Here is a 19,897-nt window from a genome sequence, read left to right on the forward strand (position 1 = left end):
AACCTTTGCAAGGGCCGACTGTTCCAGGAGCCAGTGCCACAGATTATCCTGACAACGGACGCATCTCTCCAGGGATGGGGAGCTCATCTGCTCACTTACACCGTGCAGGGACTATGGACGACGCAGCAACAGAAGATGCACATCAACTATCTGGAACTGATGGCAATCTTCATGGCGCTCAAGTCCTTCATTGTACATCTGTGCAACAAGGTAGTGTTAGTCCGGACGGACAACATGACCGCGATGTACTACATTCAAAAACAGGGGGGCACCCACTCGCCACAGCTGTCTCATCTGGCTCAGGGCATGTGGCGGTGGGCCATTCAGAGGAACATCTTCCTCATGGCAGAACACCTCCCGGGCAAGGACAATCAGATGGCGGATCTGCTCAGCAGATACAGCCATCAAATGCACGAGTGGGAGTTACATCCGTCAGTACTCCTCCCGTACTTCCAGCAGTGGGGTCATCCGGAGATAGACCTGTTTGCAACAAAAGAAAACGCAAAATGCCAACACTTTGCCGCCAGGTTCCCTCACCCACAGTCGCAGGGGAATGCGATATGGATGAACTGGTCAGGCAAATTTGCGTACGCTTTTCCGCCAGCCCCTCTGATACCGCTGGTGGCAAGAAAGCTAAGGCAGCACGCGATGACTCTCATCCTGGTTGCTCCAACGTGGGCGCGCCAAGCATGGTACACCACGTTCCTCGAACTCTCAGTGGTGCCGCATCAAAGACTGCGCCTCACGCCCAGACTCTTGACGCAGAACCATGGAGAAATTCAGCATCCAGATCCGCAACAGCTCAACCTGGCGATCTGGCTCCTGAAGTCCTAGAGTTTGGATACCTTAACCTACCTCCAGAATGCATGAACATCATCAAGGAGGCAAGGAAGCCAACTACCAGAGCATGCTATGCTGCAAAATGGAAGCGTTTTGTCATTTACTGTACGGCCAATGACATCAACCCGCTAGATGCATCTATCCCTAACATCATTTGCTATCTGCTACATCTTTACAAGTGCAATCTAGCGTTCACTTCTATTCGGATACATCTATCCGCCATCGCAGCTTATCTTCAGAATAGGCAGCATCTCTCTGTTTTCAGGGTGCCTGCTATTAAAGCTTTCCTTGAAGGCCTGAAACGAGTCATTCCCCCAAGAACACCGCCAGCTCCGGTGTGGAACCTCAATGTGTTCCTCACCAGACTGATGGGACCACCATTTGAGCCACTGCACTCGTGTGAACTCCAGTTCCTAACGTGGAAAGTAGCTTTCCTAATTGCTATTACGTCACTGAGGCGTGTTAGTGAGCTACAAGCGCTCACAATCCAAGAGCCATTCATTCAGATTCATCCAAATAGGGTAGTGCTACGTACTAACCCCAAATTCCTTCCGAAGGTGGTGTCAGTTTCATCTCAACCAAACTATTGACTTGCCGGCATTCTTCCAAAACCCACAAACGGTGGCGGAAAGAATGCTCCATACGTTAGACGTACGAAGGGCGTTGATGTACTACATAGACAGAACACAACACTTTAGGAAAACAAAACAACTTTTTGTTGCCTTCTCACCACAACACAAAGGCAACCCTATTTCCAAAGCAGGAATAGCCAGGTGGATTGTTAAGTGCATCCAAATCTGTTATCAAAAGGCCAAGCGCACTTTAACGATACCCCCAAGGGCGCACTCCACACGCAAATTGGGGGCATCCATGGCTTTCCTAGGGAACATTCCTTTAGAGGACATTTGCAGAGCAGCCACGTGGGTTACACCACATACCTTTACAAAACACTACTGTGTTGATGTGCATTCCAAGCAGCAGGCTGCTGTAGGACAGGCTGTTCTCAAGACACTTTTTCAGGTTTCTGCAGCTGGCACGGGCAACCGCCGCTAATGGAGGGACTGCTATGTATTCTATGCTAAGATATGAATTTAGCAGCCCACATGCCTCGAACTGAATATGCTACTTACCAGTATGCATCTGTTCTTGGCATGTAGGGCTGCTAACATTCATATCGCCCACCCTCCTCCCCGGTGCCTGTCGCAGCTGCAGATATACTATTGTATTCAATGATTAGCATGGACATCCTTTACACTTTTCACTCCATCTTCTGCCACAATGGCGAAAAACAATCTGGGGATGGAGCCGATGCCCATGCGCACTGTAGTCCAGGGGAGGAGCCACCTATCTCAGGATACTTCGAAGACTCTTCCAGGACAACAATGTGCGATCATCCGGACCCAACACTAGGCGGCGATCTAATGCTAAGATATGAATGTTAGCAGCCCTACATGCCAAGAACAGATGCATACTGGTAAGTAGCATATTCAATACAGAGCCAGCTTCCTACAAGAGGTCAAACAGATTTATCTAGAGTATTATCGGGGACACTTGACTTCCCCCCCCCCCCCCTCTCCCCCCCACCTCCCAAGACCCAGTTGATGGTAGCCCTGCCTGCTGGTCCCTTAGTTCATTAAGACCAGTATTTGCTATGATCGTGTTCGGGTAATGTAAGCTATCCCAGCACTATTTGAATTCCATCTAACTTTCCTCCAACCAGAACAAACCTACCCTCAGAGTCTACACGCATTTCTTCGATTTCAAATGGTACCCCCTGTAAGTATTCAAATAAGTGCACCACAGGCATAAGCAGCGTACCTAGTGTAGTACGTTTCCACCAAAAAACAAACAGGCCTTTCAATCATCAAGTCCACTTCTTGTGGCTTCAGTCCACACTAATATGTAGATGTGCCTTCACAGAGGGATTATTCTGGCTACTACCAAATTCCAATATGTTGGACCACCACCATAGTGTGCTAAGAAATATACAGGATGGCCTCGCACACCTCCCAGGTGTCAGGCTTCATCATCAGCCACCCCACGTTCGCCAAAGAATCCTCCACAAAATAAAATCCACATGAACATTTAGTCTTGGGACACTCTACCTCTTGAAGCCAGCCAGGGTCTACCTATTGTCCATTGTGCCAAAAAGGATTGACTTTAGAATTGTGCCCACTCCTTTTCGTTCCTTTCACGCCTGGCCCTAGGCACAGCTCTGTGACTTATTTTAGTACTGTCTGCCCTTCATCATGTCCCGTATCTGTTTGATACAACCACTCCTCACTTCTCAAGACCTCAAAACCTAATGCCTCTGAATCAGCCTAAAACGATAAACTTGAAGGTAGCTCCTAGTGGAGTTGTGCTCAAACAGGGATCCGGCGCTCTGCTCCTCGTGTGATGTTCTTGTTGCAGTACCTTGATATAACCAGCCATATATTGTCACTTGTTGCCACCATTATCAGTTTCCTCCACCTACTGCTATTTCTGTATTATTCAGAGCTTCCATTGACCTTGATAATACAAATACCGAAAGTTACCACTTCCTAGGCTCATGAAATGTTACCGCAGTTTCAGTATTCCATGTTACAGCACCCTCTAATACTGGGTCTGTGATACAGGTTTATCTTCCTTTTACTATATTTAATTCCTGTTTTAGTTCTTCTGAGGTGCACTTTCTATATATGCATCTTTGTTAAAACATTGAGTGCTCTGACTGATTCGGTTAGACGCCAGTCTGTGTCATATTAAAGCTGAGATCTTATGCACTCAGATCTTATGCATGGTCTCTGACGTCAGAAATAATTAAAACATTTGCATCTATTAAAATACCAGTGCTGAAGAACTCTAGGTGCAGGTAAGTATCATTTTCATAAATAGCACGTATGTGTGCTATATAGTATATTTTGCAAATCTTACTTGTTTCTAGGTTATTCAGAGGGACGCGGCAAGTATTGTTAATGCAAGATGTGTTAAATTGGTTCCATCCATGACATCCAATAGCCTAGATACAGATGGAAGTTCCAAAACCAAGAAAAACAAACCCTTAACTGGTGTAAAAGGACTGAGTCATGGCACAGTTACAGGAGAGCTCTCGAGGCATAATCAACAGCTAACTCTGAAGAAGGCCTGCTTGGTGTGTTCCTGATGGTATAGTGCTGGGTTATCCAAAGTCGGTCCTGGACGGTCAGATCGATGCCAGATTTTTAGCATATCCCCATTTAGATAAATGTAGTGATCTTAAAAATCTGCCATGGATCTGGCCCTCCAGGACCGACCTTGGAGAACCCTGTAAGCCTGTCAGAAGAAAGCAAGAATTCACATTAGGTCGGTTTTCCTTTGTAGCGAAAGTGGCTTCAGAGATGTGGAGATGTTGGTGGCATCTTGTTCCCGAGACCGAGCGTGCACCATGTTCTGAGGGGAGAGCAGTGCACTGGGATTGTCTTGTCAGTATGTGGGTCTGCAGTCACCCAGGCCCTAGTTTGCTGGCTTTAGAATCTTCAAGATAATTTGCTGCTTGGTTATCACATTGGAAAAATAATTTTTGAATCCCTGTTTGACAAATAGGATTTTTTTAAATTATTTTTTAGAGTTTTATATAGCGCGAACTAGACCAGAAGATATCGGGTATCCGAGCGCTTTACATAGCACCAGTTTCGTTACAGACGGATACATTCATTTTTGTAAGGCACGGGGAGATAGTTATTTGCCCAGAATTTATTATTTATTTAGTTATTAGTTTTTATATAGCGCAGACTTAACCCGAAGGTGTCAGAGCGCTTCACAAAAGGAACAGAACTGATACATGAGAACATTACAAGTGAGCAAAAAACAAAAGCAAACATTAAATTAAATGAGGCAAAAATGACAATCGTGAGCCAGCAAAATACAAGAGGTAGCAAACGGTGCAATACAAAAGTGACACTCGTGAGCCAACAAAATACAAGAGGTAGCAAACGGTGCATTACAAAATTGACAATCGTGAGCCAACAAAATACAAGAGGTAGCAAACGGTGCATTGCAGGAGGAAAAAGTAACGTGTGCAGGTTACAAAAGCATACAAAATAAACAGAGGTATAATACTGCAATATAAGGAGGACACTCAAGCACAAGTACAAACGTTACGTAGGCACTGGTGGCACTTGTGCAGGTATCAAAAACAAACAAAAGTAAGAGGTAGAAAACAGTGTGTTACAAGAGAAAGTGACATGTGCATGTTACGCAAGAGTCCAAAACACAGGTAGAAGGATACTACCGCAATAAATGGCAGACTCTCAAACCACAAGAACACACTGGGAAGACACTTCCAAAGTCATGTAAAGTAGATTTTTCAATTATTGAAGGGCTCCTTCAGATAATAGACAGGGCAAGGATTACATTTGGAAGTGTCTTTGAAGGAGGAGAACTTTGAGGTCAGTTTTGAAGGCCTGGGAGGAGGTGGTGGTCCGGAGCTGAGGCGGAAGTGAGTTCCAGATTCTCACTGCGCTGCCTGAAAAGATTTGGGCCATCGATCTTTCCTTCTTGAAAGTGGGAGGTTCAAGCAGTAGATTTTCCGCATTTCGTGAAGGTCTAGAGCCTCCAGAGAGATTCAGTTTATTCGCCAGGTAGCGCGGAGTGGAGGAGTGCAAGGCTTTGTGGGTGATGCAGGCAGTCTTGTAGATAGCTCTAGCCTCGATGGGAAGCCAGCGGAGGGAGGATAACATGGGAGTGATGTGGTCGCTTCTTTTGGCCCTATAGATGAAACGAGCTGCTGAATGTAGAACAGACTTAAGGGGGGATAGGTGGGATTTGGGGAGGCCAGTCAGAAGAGAATTGTAGTAGTCCAGTCTGGAGAGGACCAGCGATTGGACCACGGTTTTAAGGTCATGCTCCGGGAAGAAGCGACGAATCCCCCAGAGAAGGCGCAGTTGGTAGCGGGCAGACTTTGCGATTGAATTAATGTGGGAGAGTAGATTGAGTTTTGTGTCGAGTATGACACCAAGGGATTTTGCGCTGTCGACAATGATGGGTTTATTGTTCAGCAGATTCATCTGGTCCATCCAGGATTGAACCGGAGGAGGAGAAAGTGAGGAGGAGAGGAGGAGGAATTCAGTTTTGGAGGGGTTCAGAATCAGTTGATGTGTTGACATCCAGTTATGAATGGAGTCGAGGGTAGAGCTTAGGACAGAGAGATCGTGAGTGGAGGCAACCTTAAGGTAGATTTGAGTGTCGTCTGCGTAGAGATGATAGTTGACCCCAGACTCACTTAGGAGATTTCCCAGAGGTTCCAAATAGAGATTGAACAATGTGGGTTCAAGAATAGAGCCTTGGGGAACACCTTGACCCACCGCCAAAGGCGGTGAAAGACTGTCCGCTATTTTGATCATTTGGGATCTATCAGAAAGGAAAGAAGCAAACCATTTAAGCACACCCTCCATGCCCATTCTCTGTTGCAGAGTGTTGAGGAGGGTGTTGTGATTAACAGTGTCAAAGGCTGCCGAAAGGTCAAGGAGAATTAAAAGACAAGACCCCCCCCCCCCCCCCCGAGTCTAGTATTCGCAGCGCGTCATCGATCACTTGCAGCAGGGCAGTTTCAGTGCTGCAATTTTGGATGAAGCCGGACTAAAAATTGTCAAGAAGATCATTGTCCTTGATATGACGAGAGAGTTGTTTCGCAACACATCTTTCTGTGATCTTCGCAAGAAAGGGTAGGTTAGTGATGGGGCGGAAGTTGTTGAGGTCATTCGCATCCGCAGTGGGTTTTATTAAGCAGAGGGGTGACCTGCCCAGTTTTGAAGGGAGCAGGAAGGGAGCCTTGACAGAGGAAGAGGTTGACCAGAGTGGTCCAATAGGGAAGAGAAAGGGTGTAGAAGTCAATGGCAATGGCACTAGGGATGGGGTCAAGCGAGTGGTTGGAGGGCTTTGTTTCGAGGATGCACTTGAGGAGGACATCTTCAGAGATGGGGTCGAAGTTCTGCCAGATGGCTAGTGATTTGCGCTCCTCTGGAGGGTTAGGATGAGCGACCTGAACCACAAGGGATTTCACTTTTTCGTCAAAGAACACCGCAAACTCAGCTGCTTTCTTTGTAGAATCCTCCAATTTGGAGGTTGGGGGAGAGAAGTTAGAATTCTTGATGAGATCAAATAGTTTTTGGGTCTATTTTTGGCTGAGTCAAGGAGGGTTCTGAAGTGTGATGCTTTCCCAAGGAAGATGTGCTTGTGGTACTTGGATCTTGCTGAACGAAGCGTAGCCAAATTATCGGTGGAGGGTACTTGCCTCCATTGTTTCTCCAGGAGTCTTAGGTGCTTCCTTTCTTCATATAGGGATTTGCTGAACCAGGGTGCTGAGGGAATGGGCCTTTTCTTTTTGTTTTGGAGAGGAGCGACGCTATTGATTTAGAATCACCGGATGTTGTGCAGTCGTTGCCGAGACTCGAACCTGGTTCCCCAGCTTCGACGTCGACCAATCTAGCCGTCCTCTCCCGCTCCTCCCTGACCCAACAAAATAGTAGGATCGTGATGCATTTGTCCAAAAAGTTAAATTTTTGGTTAAACATTACAAAATGGGGGTGGGCTTAGCGTGGCTCGCTCTGAGCATTTAACCCATGGTTTTGAGAATGTAGGCCAAAACCCCATTGCAAAAGTACACAAAGCTAGGGACCGTCCAAAACGCGCATGCGCACTCTCTCCTACTTGCGTTGCACGTTAACTGTTCCCCCGGGAGTTCTTTTTAGAACTTCAACTCATTTGTGTCGGATGGAAGGGATAATGAACTCAACGTAATAGGCCAGAACACTTAGGCAAGTCAGTCGAGGAAAGTGCAATAACGAGTAACAGGGGACGTAAACTAGTGCTGAAAACACTGCCGGCTTCATTCTGAGCGATTAGCGTGTCAGGGAAGCCTTCCACCCTAAATAGAACGTAGCATGTAATATAGAATAAACAGAAAACAGACTGCAAGGTAGAATCCGGCTTGCTAATCCTAATATGAATATCTCGTTTTAAACTTGATTACTAAAATGTTAAAACCTATAGATGTTTAAGTACATATTTCGTTGTTTGTTTTTTTTATAAAAAAAGGTTGTTCAGTTTATTTCTATCTTTCCTCCAATTGACATCCCCCACCCAATTTACACTTCCCGTCAAAACATTTTACTTTTAGGAAACAGAATTGAATACAAAAAAATCAAAATTTAAATGACTGTTTATTTTGTAATCCGTGATATTATAAGTGAAATACCTTTTCCTTTATTCTATCATGTAAAGAGATCCCTGAGCACCATTTTTCCAGCATATATTTTGCCTAAGCAGACAGAAACAAGAAATGCATGTAAGTAACTTTGGCACGTCGCACAGAAGCAGTTTTATGCTGCTCACCTTTCAAACTCTACTCAGGCTAATAAAATATTGACTTTTATTTAAAAAAAATGTGAATTCATCTTTGCAAATTGGTTTATTCTGGCTTGGTTGTGTTTTTGCGCACTTTAAAAACACAAATATTGTTCATTCTGTCTGCCTTTTGGAGCCTTTCTGGTCAGTGTTCTTTGCCATTTCAGAATCTTGTCTCGTGTACTAGAGGTTCACCCAAGCCCTTGTTGCCTTCTCTCCCAGCTTTCCCTTGTATGTGTTTATGTATTTGCACAGTACAAACTTGGCCACAGAACGATGAAGCACTGAACAATGGGTGGAGACTAGACACCATTCGGGATCGTTGTCTGTGAGGCCAAACGTTAGCGGGTGGTCATTCTTAATGTGTAGAGATAAAGTGTTTTTTATGGGAACGAGCTATCAAACCCTTCCTGAATTTGACAGGGATTGTGTTGGTGCTGGAGTTGAATTGGTTGTTCTAGATCCTGGGAGGAAAGAGTTAACGCTCCAGCAGTTTAATGCACACTTGCCTGAAATATTGACACAGAGCGGCATGAATGTATGGTTTATAGGAGGGGCTATGGGTCCTAGCTGAGCTTGGATCAACAGCAGTCTTTCATGGCCTGGCACTTCTTCACCATTGATAAACATCCAGAGGCCCAAACTTGTCTCCATCAGGAGGGACAGGTAGGAAATAAAATAGTGAGTTAATTAGCGCAACCGAAACACTGAGCCTCACCTGATCTGCGTGTGAGTTGGCGAACAGCCGAGGACAGTTTCCCGGCAAAGAAATATATTGCCAGGGGGAGAATGGTCATCAGTGCCACCATGGCTACCCAGTTGCAGCAGTGAAAACTGCAGGAGCGGTGAAAGACCCATGGCCTAGCAAAGCAGTAGCAGTTACATTATAGCCTATGATGGCTTCGGAGGCCAGTCCTGCACTGCCTTCAAACCGGCCGGAATGATTGCCATGCAACTCCCAGTTGCTGTGGAGGTTCAAAAGAAAGCCTACGTCCAGCTACCTGTGTCCCTAGTCAGTCTGCTCTCAGCTAGTGGTTCTTGACCCGAAACTATGGCCCTTGAGACCAGAAGATGCTGGGTGTACCTGGCCCCTTTCCCCCATCTGATAAACCCACCGCCTCTGTCCCTGGGACCATTGAGCTTTCTGAGCTGCCTGCTGCACTTGTATTAAACTAGTGAAAATTGAGCGTCGGAGATAATATATTGAACGTTTTTTCCAAAGGCATCCTTTATTTATATAGTGAAGAGTAAACAGCTTAATAAAACAGATATTAAAAAGCTGAAAATTTAGCTTCAGAAAAGGACCCATTATGTATCATTCAGATAACGTTCAAGATGCCCATGTGGTGTCTATTATATTGGACAAACCATGAGATAAGCAAAAATAAGTTGGGTTGACCACAATTCGAGCATTATAACAAAAACAGGGTTGTGGAATCCTATCACTCGATGCCCAGGACATATTGTTTGGAATCAAGGGCAGCAAGATTTCCAGTTTACTTTGTCCTCCTAATAAACGTTTGTGAACTCTGTTTCCGCATGAGCGAAAATAAAGGGCCACAGGTTTGAATCCTAGTGCCACCTTTCAGTCTTCCACCGTTCTGAGGTTGATAAAATGAATACCTTTGAGTTGGGTAACAAAAAACATCTGTTGTTTCAGAACAAGTAGACCTTAGCTTGAACCTGCACTTTACAAACACTCATAGAAGTATGCAAACGTCTGCTGAACAAATGCAAATTAACATTTTCTACACCCCATTTTTATCCACCCTCAATAAAGTTCTATTCCTGACCTCTCCCAAGTATACTTTCAACCTTTTCTAGTGTGGGAAGAGATTAGAATGGACTTGGTGGACCCTTTAACATGCTTGTTAGTAGGGTGTGCACAAACTCACCGGGGATTCGAACCCTGAATCTTCCACTTCCCACCTACTTCCAGCCCTGGTGAGTAGATATGCAAGACTGTTGGAAAATCAGAGCCTTGCTGAAATCCAAACACAAATATATTATGAGAATAAGCAAGGAGAATGCCCTAATTCGCCACCTCACTGCGTGGCGCCAAAAGGATCAAGTGGATTTTTATACAGAACAAGTAGATTTCTGAAGCCAGGTATCCTTTGGGCACATAGATAGTTTATAGACATGCATGCCCTTCAACAAAATATGAAGTCATCCGTAGCAGCATCTTCATATTAAGAAGTCACAACCTACAGTAATTGAAATTTTAAACATTATGTGAAATCTGGTACTGTTTGAGAGGTGGTGATCGAAACCAGCTATTGGCAAGAGATCTGTATAATGGATTTACTCAATGGATTTGCTGACCTCAAGAGGAATAAATGAGAAAAATTATTTCCTGTGTCACATTTGAATGAATCTGAAACAACTTGTTTCAAAGTACTTGTTTTAAATAAAACGTGTTTAAAGTTTTCACACTATTCTTTGTTCACACAAAATCACTGTTTACAGAGTCTGTATACACTTTATGAACATGCAATCATAAAATTGAGTCTTTCATGGGATAAAGTTGAAGTTAAATATGATTTTTATTTATGATACCCTGGTGGAGGGTCAGTGTTTCCATAAGGAACACGTTCCAATATGGTGGATTTGATGTTCGGCAGTATTCAAAGTAGATTGCAAAAAGGATGGTAGAAATAAATACATCAACTGGATAACTGCTCCCAGTTTATCAGTGGGTGTATGCATGCACGTAAATATAAAGATCAGCAGAAACATGTGACCAGTAAAATGGCCACACTGCACAAACGTGTTTAATTAAGGTGTTGACCAATGTTTACCGTGCTGGCAGTCATTTCTAAAGCATTGGCAGGAACCTCAGTCCTGGCGGTTCCTTTCAGTGCTTTTTAAAGTTTGGTGTACAACTCCATCAACACGACAGACTTGGATCAAACGGTTTTCTTGTATTATTTTCAAAGGGAAAATCCCAAAGCTGCATCTTCTTTTCAAAAATATAACAGAAAGCACTCCCCTTGGGAGTTGTCTCCCATGCGAGGGGGGCAGTTAGCAGTTTTCAGTGAATTCTGATCTCCAATTCTTCCCATCTAAATTAGGTGGGATGAATTAGAGGTCTCCCTCTGACAGCTCTTACTCCATCGGGCTGTCAGAAGGGTTTAATCACGGTGAAGATGGAGTAGTCTCCAACGTGATTAAACCAATAGTCCGTTTGCATATAAATCTGAGAAGCGGACCACAGTTCTTGGTGGCATGGATACTCCTGTCTGTGTTGCAATGCAACATTCATACCGCAAAGATCTAAATCAAGTCCTAAGTTCACTGAAAGAATTGTCATCAGGTCGGGGCCAGGAATTCTTCTCAGTTAATGTTTGGAAAATCTCTCACTTTTAATAAATATATTTCTACAGCCATGTTGTGGTAGAGCACTGTCATTTACACATACCACATTTCCATTGAAAACGCCACAAACGTTCCCACTGGCTTGCAGTTTTATTGCTACAATTATGTAGCGTACACACAATGCGTGAAAATTGGACTTCAGCAAATATGTATAATGTGCACATCACCAAGTACAGTGTTTTCATTTGTTTTGAAACTATTAAAATAAGAAACGTGCTTTCCTAACATCTGAAATGTATTTTTAAATATTTGTACAGTACATTTACAAGCTATTTAAATGTGTTAAAAAAATTACATCCTCCTGTCCTTTATTTCACTCTACGTGTACCTCAGCACGAGTGTCAGACAGTTCTTTGCCTTTCTTTCTCTGACTGCAAAGTTAAAGGATTTTGTAGACACCAATCTCCATGATAAAATAAGCAGAATTTTATAAGAAGACATAATCTGAAATTTGACCTGTCTTTAAACCTATAGTAGATATGCTCATTCGCTTTGAGTGAGCAGAACACCTATTCTTTTCCAGTTTGAGCCCTCCCACCAGACCTTTCCAGTAGGCCCTAAAAATAGCTCGCCCTAGAGTGCGCCCATATTTTAACAGATAAAGAACGGCGGGACATATTTCACCGGGCCCGCGTTTCTGCAGACCGTACTTCCAGTGAGGAGATGTTTTTGGAAGTTGCACACTACTGGTATTATATTCCAGCGAGAATTGCTCACTGGAAGTAGGGCGGGGATAGCGCATGTTGGCGACAATGCAGACATCCCGGAACACTAACTCATATCCTCTGGCAGTGTCTCAAAATTGACATCTTTTGGCGGGAAGTATTGGATGAATTAGATACCATCTTGGAAACAGAAATTCCATGGTTTCCTAGCTATACCTTATTGGGTCTCCCAAATCTGCTGACGTTCCTCTTGAAATCTGCAAAGGGGCGATCTATCATGTTAGCATTGAGAGTGGCAAAACAGCTTTTTTTTCACAATAAGGCACTATAAAAGTTCCAATACACGGGGACTAGCTTAAAAAACTTTGGGAGCTGTTAGGGCTAGAATAATTTGCAGCAGCGAGTCAAACACTGCCAGCCTTTGATAAGATGTGGGCGCTTCTTAGACAATATCTCTCAAACGAATTCTGAGAATTAACCTGTCCTACCTACCTTCTTATATTACCGTTGACCCAAACAATCCAAGTCTGATGGAGCTAGCCCTTAGATGTGTTCACGTGCAAGCTTGCAGTCTCCCCTGCACCGACATGGAATTTCACGCAACATACCCTTTCCTATTTTCACTCTTTCTCTCATCTTTCCTTTGTGCTCGCTGTCTTCTTCTATATTTGTTTTAATTTTTACATTGCCCAACCAGCCAACAGATGTAGGTCCGGAATTTGTTGTACTTGTTGAAATACCCAAATTAGATATTAAACCTAAAAATAGATCACCCTGATAAATTCCTACTCGCCATAGTGAGTAGGCGAGTATATTTCTCGAGGCCTCCATAGCATCCTATTTAGAAATACAGGCCCTTCATTAAAACGCAATTCCTTGGGGTGAAACACACATCCTTCTTATCTGAAAGAAAATGTAGTAGAGCCTAAGTATTGGGGCCTACCTGAAGACCTTCAACTTTTGTGGGACACAATATGCGTTATGGAAACTAAAATAAAATTACTGTGGTGGGGAGATACAACCATGAGACTTCTGGCGAGCGAGCTGCGGGCAAGAGCAGCACATTCCAGGACTGAAATAAATAAGAAGGGAGATGAAACGGTTACACCTGAAGACCTCTAAATATTGAACAGCTGTCAGTCCGTTTATAAACAAAATCGAAACCTGGTCCTATATATAAATGCATGCTTAGTCATTTTAACTATGGAACATCGTGACAGATTAGAAGATCTAATAAACATTGAAGAGTTACTGAGGTTAATTGTCAGGCTAATGGTTCTGAAGGCCCTGGATCTAGGCGTATGCATGACACCCTTCTTTAGTGTATTCCAGTGGGTCCTCCAAAATCTTTATTTTGAGCCGCACTCTGTGACTGAAGCATCAATGTCAGTGATCTTGAAACCAAGCACGGATCAGAGTTCTGTAGCTTGTACTGTCAGATCTCTCTCCCTAACCCCAATGTGAAAGTGGTAGTTGTGTCCTGACCGCTACACTAAATCACTGCCTGTTTCATATTGGTCTCCATAACCATTGGGAGCCTGTCAACTCAAGGCAGGGAAGCAAGAACCCAAAAAATAAATCCATACTTGGTGGACAATGAGAAATGGACACATGCGTAAAGGAGCTGCTCATTATTGATGCCGAAAAGGTTTTAGTAGAGCAGATTGAACATTTTTGAAGCAAGCACTGTCGATAGATCTAGGGCACAATATCAGAACATGGTTTCTTGCTGGCCTTCAGTTTCTCAAAAGCCTCTAAATTCCACCTCCTTTGGCACTCAAATATTTGGCTTGATAGCCCCGCGTCATCTAGTACATTTGTACTTCTGAACAGTTGTTGAATTCTTGGTCTCTCCTACCCACTTAGCAAGTCGTTTTCTAGATCCTAATTTTACTTCCAAATAAATCACAGTATCTACTCTGTGTAGACTGACATGGACACGTCACCTGTTTGTTTCTTTTGAGCTTCATCTCAAGTCTTGCTAAGTGCCCTCACAGCCTTCTACTGTCACTGCTTTCTCTTTCTCCCAGCTTTCTCTTTCTCCCATCTATGGACTTCTCTAGAGCTCAGCAATTTTATTACTGTTCTAGAATCCTGGCCTTATTTTTCTACGTGCTCTCACTCTGCGTTTGCCTGCAATTATAATTCTTGGCTTTCCTCCACACTTGTTTTTACTCATTCCCTATTCAGCCCAAGGTTATTACCTACTTTGTCCTTCCACTCCATGGTACTCTAGAACACTTGCTTGTCTCTGTAAGAGCTTGGCAGCTGGTCTGTGGAGAATGCATACAGTAGAATACTGCTTTGAAGATATATAACAAAGCAATTGGACGAAGAGTCCACCTACTATTACAATGAAATTGAGGAGGACAATAACTCTTCTTGTTTAGTTTTCAAAGCAGTACATTTTACCACCATGTACACGTCTCTCAAATACCTCATCTCTTGAATTGTGCAAGGCCCTCTGATTTTTTTGAATTGTAAAATCACTTCAATTGCCAATACTTCTGACCACCTGCCTCCTCGTCAATATCTCCATTCCTTCTCTAGCCAATACCCCATCCTCTGACTTCACTGCTCTCCAATGAATGTCTCTCTTTACTTCTCCCCACCATTAAATCTTGATCTTCTTTAGATCACTGCACCCTCTTCCATATTTCTTGAAGCAAGTCCTTCTATTAGTTCTACTCCTATTGGATCTCCACACTTCTTCAGTCACCTTAGCAACTGTACCCTCTACTTGCAAAACCACACTTGTAGATCTCTGTTCAATCTGGTTATCAGCCAGGTGACCCTCTGATTTTGGACCCACACCCATTTCCATTAAAATGCTGTGTAATCTAAAAGTTATTTTGCCTAGAACTGTTACCTTTGCTCTCCAGATTTCCGAAGTTTACAACAGCTGACTCTAGCACATCACACTATTGCGGATCATCTTTCTTCTCCCTCTTAAATTCAGGAAAACCACGGTTCAGTTAGTCATTTTCTCCCAACTAGATTGTTTCAATCCTTCTTACCATAGCTTCCTTGGCTACCTTTTTTCTCAATTGCAAATTGTACAAAAAACTGCAGTTCATCTTTCCTGTAAGCTTATTCATCACTCATCCACTTCTCATCTTTTTGGCACACTTCACTTGGTTCCTGTTACGCAGAGCACCCTAAGTGGTTTAATGAGGTTTATTTTGATATTTAGCATGTTTTGCAGGGTTTGAGACATGGTTGCACCATTTCGGTGGTACGCGTTGCTTTCATGATTCAGCATCTGGTGGCACACATTCAGCAGATTTAGAAGATCGCCGGCACTAGCGTACACCAAGATGAATTTAAATGTATCATGTAGCTGGCTCCCTCGTCTCTCTCAAGCCATTAATGGCAAAAGTAGGCAGGTATAGACAAATGCACATCAAAATTAAATAAAAAAAACATGCATCCTTAATGAGGCAGAGGTAGATTTAGCCAGGAGATGACCATTAAAAGGACCTCACAGTCAGTAATGTATTTGGAGATACAATTAACCCTCACTATTAATTGAGTCTCTCCGCTTAACCAGCCCCCTCCCTCCCCCCCCCCCCCCATGTGTGAGAGAACCAGCGTGGACTTCAGGAATGGCATGCAGATACCTGCTTGAGGCTAGGCAGGATTGCAGCCATCAAAATGACGTTGTTCCTGACGCTGTTTTATGTTTAAGTTTCGACTGTCTGACTAAAACGGGGAGCGGTTACCTATCTGGGGACATCCTAAAGCGATCATCCACAAAAGCTAGAACAATTGACTAATAGCGATTGGACTTAAAAACTCTTTCAGCGCTGGTAACTGTACCCGAACAGGCTGTTAAAAATCATTAAAATGTTACAAGATCTGTAAGTCTAGTGACTTAAATAATCTACTCAGCCTATTTGTAATGCTCTTGACCCCTAAACTGGTTTCAAAATATGTGATTGTGGGCAAATATTTTAATTCATTGAGCCGCCATTTTCTTCATTATCACATGAGAGCACCTTTAAATGTGCAACTTCAGCATGTCTGCTGTACGAAAAACTCTTTTATTTCATTTAATAGAATAAGCTTTCTTTCCATATATAATACAAATCTAACCACATGTAGGATACACATGACCCCTGACTTGTCTCTTAGTTCATTAACAGCATTTTCATCAAAGCGGGGCAGGAATGTTTCTCAAATCATGTTTAAAAACTATCACTTTTAATAAATACATAACTAAAGCATGGATTGGCAGCACACTTCCATTTGTAATCAGCAGATTTTACATTGAAATGGCCACAAACTTTTCCACTGACATGCAGCTTTACTGATAAAACTATGTAGTGTACAAACAATGTTTGGAAATAGTTTCTGCAAATATGTCATTTGTACATCACCAAGTAAAGTTTTCCTGTTTGTTTTGCTCCTTTTTAACTCTTTGTTTGCATCGAACTGCTTAATTACAAAAAAATGTGCTTTTGTAATTCCGGATATATTTTGAAATCTTTTAATATTAATTTACAGGCTATTTATTTAAATGTGTTAGAGAAAAGTAACTGACCTCTTCAGACAGCTCACTTGACAAAAACCTCTAACTCTAGTAAGAGAGAGAAAAATAAACCTTATTTTCAAAGCAGCAATTAGTTAAAAGACAAACTGACATGTGACCTCTTCCCTTGAACAGCCAGCAAATGTGTCAAAATAAAAACAAGATTTAATTAAATCTTTATTGCTCGTTCACTTTCCAATGAACAGAACACCTGTTCCTTTCAAGCCTAAGTTTACTGGCAAATGGGACTGGTAGGTTCTAAAAATAGCTCGCCCTGATAAAATTCGCAATTGCCAGTGGGCGAGAAGATTTTTCGAGGCCTGCCGAAGAAGGCTACACAAATGGGAAAATCAGAAGACAAATGCTGTCATGGATGGGAGGGCGAAAAAGGTTTACTTTACATTGTCTAGATATACCCTAAGCTTGAAAGTGATTGGAAGGTGGTTCGAACAGTAACTTGGTGGAGTGCTTGTCATCACCCTCCCCTGAAGCTCAACAGTGATTTTCCTTGGTTGACCGGTGCAAAGAGTTTTCCTGTTCCTCTATTTGCATTTGTCACCCCTAGTGGGACGGGTATGCTCAGACGTGAGTCCCATGCTCTCCATGCCACTGGAGTCAAGCTATCCTGGCTGATGAGGGCTGAAAGCCCGATACCGGTCCTAGGATGCTTGTTTCCAGTCCAGGAAGTACCTGACTTGGCAGTTGGGCTGGCAGTTCCCATGGGGCACAGGGTCAAGACTGATTTGCATATGGCTGGGTTCAAACTGGAATGACAGGGTGAGCAAAACACTATGGATTTAGGCCCAGATCTCTTTACTGGGGTGAATGTAAGACATTGTTCTGCATTCTATCAATTGTTGTTTTTGCCTTTCACGACTAAGCAACAAACAGCACATGCATGGTTGCTATCACTCTATTGGAGCAAAAGACTATACCGAGAATGCGGATCTGCTTTCACAAAATGTGGCAAATCCTGGCCACGGAAAAGCTGATGGTGCCAGCTAACACTGACAAATTCCTTCTACACTGATTGGATCCAGTATTTCCTTATCACAGAATTTACAGAACTTGTGCTCCCATCACATTAGGACAAGAAGTATTCTGTATGAGATGAGTCCTCTGACTTCACAGACCAGTAGTACCGCAGACAAATCATAGGTCCAAGAAACGGCTAGAACACCTGTTTGAGCGGAATTAGGCCTGAAACATTCAAAATAGAACTTAATGTATTGCTCTTATTGGATCTCGAGTGGCAGAAGGATTAGCTAATTGCCATTAGGCACAGAAGAAGTAGGCGATAATAGGGAGGGTTGGAGTTCTGGGTGATTGGGGTCAAAAGGTGAAGGGACTGTTACTGTTTACTCTGGTTAAAAAAAATACAATAAAACATATACACCTAAAAAGACGGATTCTTAACTATAGAGGGTGTATAAAAAAACTGGAATCTACATGTGTGAGGTGAACTCATGTTTTCAGTGTCGATGAAAACAAGATTTCTATTCTTATTCTATTCGTAGAAAAGAATAGGAAATGAATAAGGTTAAACTGCCAGGCATCTGGGAATACGTAAGGCAAATTTTGCTTTGCATCTTGCCAGTATAAATCAGTTAAACCAGCTGTTCCTAAACTGTGGTCTGAAGATCCATGATGCCGAATAAGGGGGTCAGTGACTGCTTGAAAAAATGAAACAGTATCAGCAGAATAGCAAGATGTATATAAATACACTAGCAAAATGGAAACATTTAAATTTTAAAACGTTCTGTAAATGTGAAGGAGTTTGAAATTGGAGGCTAAAAGGCTGTAAATGAAGTTGGTGTCCTCCGATTAATTAATAAGAGAAGTGTCCGTGCATCAAACAGAATATAGTATGGACGATCAGTGGCTCAAATTGAATTCAGAACAGCTCTAACTTTCCTAATAAAATGTTGACTTATTTGTTTGTGGAATAAATTAAATATTTCACCATTTTTGTATTTGTTCGATGAATGCCTGTTTCTCTATTTTAATGTGTTGCTTTGCATTTCAAATAAAAAAAAATGGCTTAGGCCAGGGTCCCCATCCCGTATTCCAGTAGTGAATCCACGGTGTCCCCGGAATTCAGTAATGATTTATTGGAGGGTCCCCAGATTCCTATGTGAAGGGCCAGGTTCCTATGGGAAGGGCCAGGTTCCTATGGGAAGGGCCAGGTTCCTATGGGAAGGGCCAGATTCCTATGGGAAGGGCCAGATTCCTATGGGAAGGGCCAGATTCCTATGGGAAAGGTCCACAGGAGTCAAAAGGTTAAGAACAACTGAGTTAAACAATCCCCGAAAGGGAAGTCAGTTCAGTAAAACGAGGCGACGTGCTTAACCCCTCCCATGCTCCTGACGAGCTGAGCTCGTCATGAGCCACGGCACTCCGGTGATCATGACGAGCTCAGCTCGTCATGAGCCGTGGAACGCTCGCATGCGGGGATAATTCCCCTGCTGTGCAAGCGTTCCACGGCAGGTAATGCACCTGTGATGAGCTGAGCTAGTCATGAGCGTGTGGGCGCTGTGCGTGCCCCCCTCCCCCCAGCGCTGCGGGGGAATAACCCCGCAGCGAAGGGGTTAATTGAAGGAATGAAAAGCAACCACATTTTGGCTAGTTGGACTTCAACAGGGAGCCCAGTAGTTTGGTGTTGGTTCCGTGCCGTGATTTTCTTTTTAATATGAATTGTAGCCCAGTAGTTGATGTGCGTTTGTGAAGTCCTTGTCTGTACAATATAACTCTGTTGTGTCACAGGTTGAGTGTGACGGGAGTCCTGTGACAGAATGAGTCTCCCCCTCTTGGCATGTTGGTTTAAGGATGTTGCATGTCTGTGACGGTTCTACTGTGGACAGTTTGACTCAGAGCGTTGGTGAACTAAATCCATCTTGAGCCTGATATAGTTTCTGTACTTGTGTGTCAAGAACATCCATAAGATATTCCTCACACCTGAGGAATAAAGAAACGTAAGTGTAAGAGCAGCATTTGAATGATGTGTTGTCGGACCGTAAGACGTGATGCAATATTTACTGTGATAGTTTAGAATAGTTCAATTAGTCTATAACAAAACTACATATGATTAGGAAAAATACATCTTCACAAGAAAACTCCA

At 43.1% G+C, this 19,897-nt stretch overlaps 1 protein-coding gene across 1 annotated transcript in view; it reads left to right on the forward strand.

Moving 5' to 3' along the window:
- The window catches only part of DIP2B (DIP2 acetate--CoA ligase B (putative)), an 805,292-nt gene that overhangs the window by 384,933 nt on the left and 400,462 nt on the right, over nt 1–19,897 (forward strand). The window lies entirely within an intron of this gene.

Source organism: Lissotriton helveticus, chromosome 1_1, assembly GCF_964261635.1.
Source record: "Lissotriton helveticus chromosome 1_1, aLisHel1.1, whole genome shotgun sequence".
Lineage (NCBI taxonomy): Eukaryota > Metazoa > Chordata > Amphibia > Caudata > Salamandridae > Lissotriton > Lissotriton helveticus.